The 7867-nt window shown below is 44.2% G+C and overlaps 1 long non-coding RNA gene across 1 annotated transcript; it reads left to right on the forward strand.

The window, feature by feature from the left end:
• The first annotated feature begins 286 nt into the window (after window positions 1-286).
• LOC144168901 (uncharacterized) lies at window positions 287-1551 on the forward strand. The gene is made up of 2 exons (XR_013322285.1): window positions 287-455; window positions 1399-1551. It is a non-coding gene; the product is annotated as an uncharacterized LOC144168901 (long non-coding RNA).
• The last annotated feature ends 6316 nt before the right edge of the window (window positions 1552-7867 follow it).

The following is a 7867-nucleotide window of genomic DNA, read 5'->3' on the forward strand; positions in this document are numbered from 1 at the left end:
GGCTGTCGACCATCCTCGTCGCCACATGCGATAACTTCGACACCGTTAGTCATAAGGAAGAATCAGGCCTTATTCGGCGCAGACCAACTCATATATCTATAGGACCGGCTTGACGCCACCGGCTGGAATTGATAACAGCAAGGCTGCTAAACACACAGGGAAACCAACAGCGTTCGGCGGTATCACCACTCCTTGGCCGTCGCTATCACGTTACCACAGAGATATTGCTTTTTTGTGTCCCGCCAGCAATCTATCTTCCCGGACAGACGCACTCACACCAACCACCACACAAGCAAACAATTCTTCGCTTCCTCTTCTATGTCCTTTTCCGCTCCGAGCTCAGTGCGCGATAAAAAAAGAAGCTATGGGGCCAACTCTTGCCTTTATAGCAAGCAGAAACTGAGAAGAGTGTTGTTCAGGATACCTCGTCACCGAACATCATGCAGTACAACAGTGTAAGTAAATTCCACTTCTCATTCTTGTTATTACGTCACTTCCACTATGTCGTCGTGTAAGCAAAAGTCTTCCCAGTTGCAGCGAAAATCTCTCGTGTAAATATTGCGAAAGCCGTATCTTTAAGGGGTTTATGGGGCGCAAATACTGTGACTAATTCTTACGGATTCACAACATATCAGCCACATAACAGCCGCGCTGATACCTCTGTGTAAAATATACTATTTTGGGTTGTAGTTTTACTTTGTATAATACATTATGAACAAGAACAGTGTTTCTTATGCACAGAGTCAAGTATGGTAGGTTCACGTTTCGAACGGTGCTACGCCCATTCCTTACACGTTTAAAGGTGGGTTGACTTAAAAGACACTGCAGTGTTGGTGTCATTCCAATCATTCCGAAATATAGGAACGGGAGAAATAATTCACATTTAAAGACGAGATCAACGCTCAATTATTCCGTTGGAGCCTTAAGAATCTCATATGAGATTGGTGATCGTACAGATATTGCTTTATATCGTGTACTTTACTTTGTGGGACTTCACAACAAGGTGCAATACCCCAATAATACTAGAGTTTAATGTACAACTTGGATCTTCGGGAACAAACATTCAAGTACTGGGGCAATGTGTTAAGTAGCAAAGAAAAGCAAATTTCTACACGGCCCATGGTTGTTTGCTTACGGTTGAATTATTGAAGAAAATTGCGGGTCTAGAGAAACAGATGGCTGGGGTTTCAACAAAAGCGTTTAAGCAAAATCTCAGTGAAACGTAGTAAAAATCTGATCACTTTCATGGACAACGAAATGATCACTATTTTTGGCGATTGAAACGCACAGTGCTTCGACATCTGACGAGAAATAAATCGCGCCGGTTTTATATTTTATTCAGTACTCATGACGTTAAAAACATTAGTTATTTGATGCCTGCATTCGTAACTGTTCCAGAATGCCATGCGTTGGAAGGCGCTTGTGTTCTTTCTGTGGACATGGGCATGCTCAACCGATGGAATCTCGGCCTATCTGCCCTGCGAGCACACAACGAACCGGACGACACTCCCCCGTGAATTCAAGAACTGCAACATAAGCTTTGAAAACGGCCATCTTCACGCCCTTTGTCACATTCTTGTCAAGTATAACGAGTCTGATCCTGCTGATACCGAGATAATGACGATGGAGCAACTACTGGTTTCAGAAGATACCGTTCGCCCTGTGTCTCAGGGATGTGCTCAAGTCTGTTTGTCCCTCCGACGGTTGAGATTAAAGAAATGGGACGACTTTTCTGACAATTTAAATAGTAGCTACGATCACTTCGACGCGGCGAAAGGGGGCAACCTCGGACTGCTTGTTTGGTTTAGATTGCAGTTACACATGCGGCAGATGACCTTTGATGTGACATTTGACAAGCCCCCGCGCGTAGCTGTCGCCACGTGTGACAGCCAGCGGGTCAACCGAAGCGGCATTTTCAGCGTTTACAGCATTGCTGACCCGTTCCTCTACGTATTCCCTGGCCCGGATTTTTTGCATCCTCCCGCAGATACCACCATGCCCTGGAACATTTCCTTCGTCTCCACCGATGCAGTTATTACGCTTTTGAAGACATCGGACGTAATCCCCACGAATCTTTTGTGGATTATCGCGACCACACCTATTAGGCATTTCGCGTTCTACAGTTGTAATTTCCACAACATCTCCTTCAACGATATTCCTCCCATGAAGACTATTCAGCATCTTGAATTTTCACGATCTCCTATTAAGACAGTTCATCTGGAGGCGTTTGACCGCATTCTGTCAGTTAAGAAAATTTCTCTGACAAGCACGATGCTCCCCGGTATACCAGAAGCAATATTTTCTTTGAAAACACTGGCATGTGTAAACATGTCTGACACAAATGTTCCTCCTGGAGTGGAGTTTAACTTTTGGCCCGGCAGCCGTAATAGAAATAGCAGTGCTGTGCAATTATTCACAAGTGGAAGCAACGTTACACTGTTACGTGATCGCGACCTATGTGGTTTTCCGAATTTGCGTGAGCTACACATGGACGGGTGCGACCTGAAGATTCTACTAGGCTCCCCATTTATGTGCCTGGAGAAACTGAAGGTTCTTTCTTTGCGAGAAAACAAAATATCAGAGCTCAGTGAAGCGACGCTGGTAGGTTTGACAAGATTATTAGTGTTGAACCTGAACCGCAACCGCCTTACAGCCTTAAATGGCGCAAATGTACTTATTCCGCTGGTGTCCTTGCGAGTGCTTGATATATCCTTCAACAGTATACAACAACTCCATGTGGACAAACCTCTCAACCGTTCCCCAGAAGTGCTTTTCGCCCAGCACAATCGGATAAAGAAGTGGACGCCGCCAACCTTCTCTCGAATGACTAAACTAAAAATGTTGGATCTCAGCCATAATGAGCTCGCATGGCTGGACAACGAAATGTTTCTCGACCTGAACGGCACAAACAACGTGAGCCTCAGCTACAATCCATGGGATTGCTACAGTTGCTACCTCAGCAACCTTCACAACTTTCTTGACAAACACCAAGTGCAGTGCGCGGAGTGCATGGCCTGCAAGGTTCCAGAGGAACAGCAAGGATACCCTGTTCGGAGCGTTGCATGGAGAGAGGAAGAGTGCGTAGGTGTGGACTATTTTCGCGTGTACGCTGTTCCGGGGATACTTGGTATCATGGTTTCCGCCATGCTTGTTTATGGCGCTTACAAATGCCGCTGGTACTTCATATATATATCTTTGTACCTTAAAGTTGGCATCAAAAGCTACAGAAGGCAAGTTAACATGGGGAATTACGCATGGGACGCTTTCATATCCTACCATGACACAAACTCAGTTTGGGTTCACGATGTTCTGCTGCCCAAACTCGAATCGCCTCCCCTCAAGTTACGAATTTGCGTCGCCGATAGGGACTTCATACCGGGTATTCCAATCACCGAGAATATATGCCGAGCAGTTTCGCAGAGTCGCGTCTCCCTCTTCGTGTTGAGCCCTGCGTTCTGCCGCAGCCGCTGGTGCATGTTTGAAGTGAGCCTCGCTCAACACAGGTTGTCTAACACCGAACGTCACGACGGATTGATCTTCGTCAAAAAGGAGCATATCCACGAATCTGAAATGAGCAACATGCTGCGGTTTCTCACAAAATCGAGAACCTACATAGAAGTGCCTCCGTCAAATGCAACTGAGAGGCGGAATAACCTTTTCTGGTTGCAGCTCCAAGCAGCTTTGCAGCGATAGAATTCTAACAGAAGCTGTGATTTTAACAATAAATAGATAAAAGATTTGGAAATTTGTCGTTCTTCTTGTGTTTAGAAATTCCCCTAAAGTCCTATTTGTGCCCATGATACCGTTACGCGCTCAGTTTATTTTATAGCTCCGTATTTTCTGATATGTTTGGCTCATTTGCATACAAAACATAAAAACAATTTGCCAGTGCCGCCTCAGTCATGTCAATGTAATTTCACTCCCGTTTCAGTTTCACTACGCAATCCCCTTAGGTTCCACGAACAGAGAAGGTTGTGGATTATATGAGCCGCGTGAAACACGAAGCAAACTTTTGCCGCTTTAGTATTCGCAACAAAACCGGCCCGCGGAAAGAAAATTCTTGTAAATTCGCCCCTTCTATTATTCGACACCATGTTGAGCTGTATTAGCCTGGCGCTATTACGAAGGTCGCATACATTTGGTGTGATATGGATATACCCTACGTACCTACAGTAGGAAATTGAAGCTGGTGATGTCTTTACAACTGAGGTTATTTTAACTCCAAACAACATACAACGGAAATTACCACATTGAGGCATACCGTTTTTGTGCATGTATGTTACATATGGTTCAGAACCAATTAGTATCCTATTCTTTGTTCTGTTGAGCTTGTAGCCTGACACAGCTAAATTCCGAATAACGAGAAGGATCTTTTGGTTAAGGTCCCATTTTGTCTTTTAGTTTCTCGTGTGCATCTGCAAGAAAGATAAATTGAACGTAGGGCTGTCATACGTGGACATGTATTCTCGGTGATGGTGGGAGGGGTAAAGGAAAGAAAAAAAGAATAAAGCGAAGCATCGTTAGTCGATTGCCGCAGCATGCCGCTAGCTTTAACGAAACGCAGTGGCGTAACTATACTCTGTGGCAACTTAAGAACGGCACCGGAAGTTGCCGCTGTGCCTTATCACCGTAGCCGGATGCTTCTCCGCGCGGCGCAAGTTGGGCGTTACTGGGAATATTTTGAACATGGCGTGAGCCGTTCCCGTGATTTTTTGGACTTAATATGCTAATAAACGACTCCAGTGACGACAAACAAACTGCGTGAGACAAGGCAGACGATATCAGGCATTCATAGCAGACCCGTTTCAAAACGCCCGCGCCTTGACCACACGGGTCCGGCGCTTTGGCGGAGTGATACACTACATGAGGTGGTGCCGTTCTTGAGTTGTAACCGAGCATAGATAGGGCGCCGCCCATGCTAAATATATTTTTGCGCCCGACGTGCTGATATTGGTTGTGATTATTATTATTATTATTATTATTATTATTATTATTATTATTATTATTATTGATCTTATTATTATTATTATCAAGTCTTTCCTGAACAGTATTCCTTCCCTTTGGTGTCGACGAATGCGAGCTGATATTATCTTTTTTTATAAACTTCTTCATGGTGATATTTTGTGTGACTACTTGGTTACACGTATCAATGTGAACTTGCTGAACAAACTTTCCCGAACATTTCGAACTTTCAGAACATTTGAACTTTCGTTAAGTAGACGACGCTCGTCCATCTGCAGAATACAATGTGCATATAATGAATATTCCCATCGTCTTGATATATTCCAGTGGGGTTTTACCTTGTTTTATGATTACAAATTGTTGTAGCTTCAGTGCTTTTATGTCATTCCAAATTTATATGCCGTATTTTTTTATGAAATCATGTTCTTGCTTGTTTGTTTTTTACTTTTCCTAGTTTTGTGTTGCTTGAATTTCTGTAAGTTTGAGTGTCTGCTTTTTTTCTAATTTTGAAACTTCCCAATATTTTGTTAAAAACCTTCGTTTTTATGCGTAATAACTATCTCTGTCATGGTCATTATCTATTTGCTTGTATATTTCTTATTTTTCACGTGCCTTGAACAATTCGCAGGCCGAGTGTCGTAGCTTGCAACACTAGGCTTCCAGTTTTCCTTTCCTGTTGTTTTGCTGCTTTGCTTTCTGACATTTCTGTAACTATTTTTACTTTGTTTCTGTCATACATATGGTCTTGTGTCTTGTGTGGTGTCGATTTTAGTTTGTTTTTATGAATGTTTTGTATATGATGTACCAGTACCGAGACCCTAGGGTTGTTCCTGGGCACCGAAAATAAAGGTTGATTGTTTGATTGATTGTATAATTGATTGATTGATTGATTGATTGATTGATTGATTGATTGATTGATTGATTGATTGATTATGGCGCCCAGCCTGGATGCATGCTCTCTCTCGTCTTGCGCTTTTTCCCGTAAATAACAGTTCTATCTCTGCGAAAGCTGTGAAAAACGCTTGCATGCGAAGTGTGTGACCTGGCCAGATGACCAGCTGCAATTTTTGAAGGTTGGATGACGCCCATTTTGCTGCAATTTGTGCAATTCGACCCAGTCTGGCGCTATGCCTAGTGGCGAGATGGAGGCATCCCCTATGGAAACGTGTTCTCCGCAGCCCTGTTGTCCCTCGACCAGTTCCTCTCTCTCCCCTCCGGGTGACGTTTCTGGTGAGATCGACCGTCTTCGCCGCCTTCTCCTCGACGCACTTCAGAGAATTGCATTTTTGAGCGACGAAGTGTCGCAAATGCGAGAGGAAAATGAGCGCCTCCGAAAGGAACATTCTCGCGGAGCTGAACAGCAGGCTCGTATCGTCGCCTCCTTTCGCTCCGAGGCTTGTTTTTTTGCGTCAGAAACTGGCCCGCTGTGTGACCCTGGCGCCTGCGAAATCCCAGACGGTTGTTTCAATTGAGGCTTCCGTGAGCCCCTCGACCACCCACAACCCCTAGCCCTCCGACGCTCCTCGAGACACCGAGACCAGTCCTGTTTGAACTACACCGCCAACTCGTCAATCCCTTTCGGAGCAACGCGTTGACGATCCTACCCCACCTCCTGCAATGGGTGAAAAGAAGACACAGAAGGGAAACAGGCCTGCATTCCTTGGAGCCATGAAGTTGTGTGCATTGTCGGTGGTTGAGCGGCCACGGCGTCAAAGGCCACTATTTGTTTCAAATTTGAGCCCCGACACTGCCAATGGTGAGCTCAAGAAGAACATCGAATCTCTAATTATTTGTCCTCTTTCCTGACAGCGTGCGAAAACAAAATATTCGTCATACTCCTCATTCTACGTGACGGTTGACGAAGAGAACATAAAGCGACTGAACGACCCCTCAATGTGGCCGCGTGGCTGCATTTTCAAGCCTTTCCGTGGTATTCTACATGATGATATGCTCCATCCTTCAGAGTCTCTAATCGACAGTGAAGGTGTGTAATTTGGACATCTTTTACCAAAACGCTCGAGGCGTACGAACTAAGCCTACTGAATTCTTCGCTAATGTTATTTCGTCTTCGTTTCCTGTTATTGTGATTACCGAAACTTGACTGTGCAATGAGATTCCTTCATCAGACTATTTTCCATCAAGCTACAACACCTTCCGCAGTGATCGTGACTTCAGTGCAACCAAAAAAAAAGTTGGTGGCGTACTTATGGCCGCCGATAATTCTCAGAGATCTGTTCATCGAAGTAACATTGAAACTGTTCCTGAATCAATATGGGTCGACATTCACCTTGATCGCTGTGAAAAATTGTTGATTGGGTCCTTCTATGTGCCGCCTAGCATTACCCCAATGTCTTTTATTGAGGTCATCTCTTCCATTGAAAATGTCATAGCTTCAGATAGGAAGCACAGGGTTGTTGTTATTGGCGATTTTGTTACCCCTGTGATCGACTGTAGCACACTTAAATATTTTCTTTACCATCAGTACATACAGAACAAGTGCAGCCTGCTATTAGATTTCCTTGTTCTTAATTCCCTTCAACAACATCATACTATTGCCTATCCTTGCGGTAACATCTTAGATCTGTGTATTTCGAAAAATCAGCCTATGGAAGTGTGACTCTCTGACGTCTCTCTTGTTCGTCCCGATAAATTTCACCCACCACTTAAACTAACACTCTCTCTGTCAGGGAAAAAACAGAGCTTTCAAAATAACATCAACAAATCGCCCACATTTGCTTTCAAATAGAGGTGACTACGTTGGCCTACACCTTGACTTGTCCTCCATTGCCTGGTCAATGGTAACCCAAAAAACAATGTTGATGACCAAGTACATCAGCTTACGGAACTTATCGTAAGCAGTATGGGCAAATATATTCCACATTATCCTACTAAACTCCATAAGTAT

This window comes from Haemaphysalis longicornis, unplaced genomic scaffold (genome assembly GCF_048455015.1).
Source record: "Haemaphysalis longicornis isolate Haplotype H1 unplaced genomic scaffold, Haemaphysalis longicornis Haplotype H1 scaffold_2, whole genome shotgun sequence".
Taxonomy (NCBI): domain Eukaryota; kingdom Metazoa; phylum Arthropoda; class Arachnida; order Ixodida; family Ixodidae; genus Haemaphysalis; species Haemaphysalis longicornis.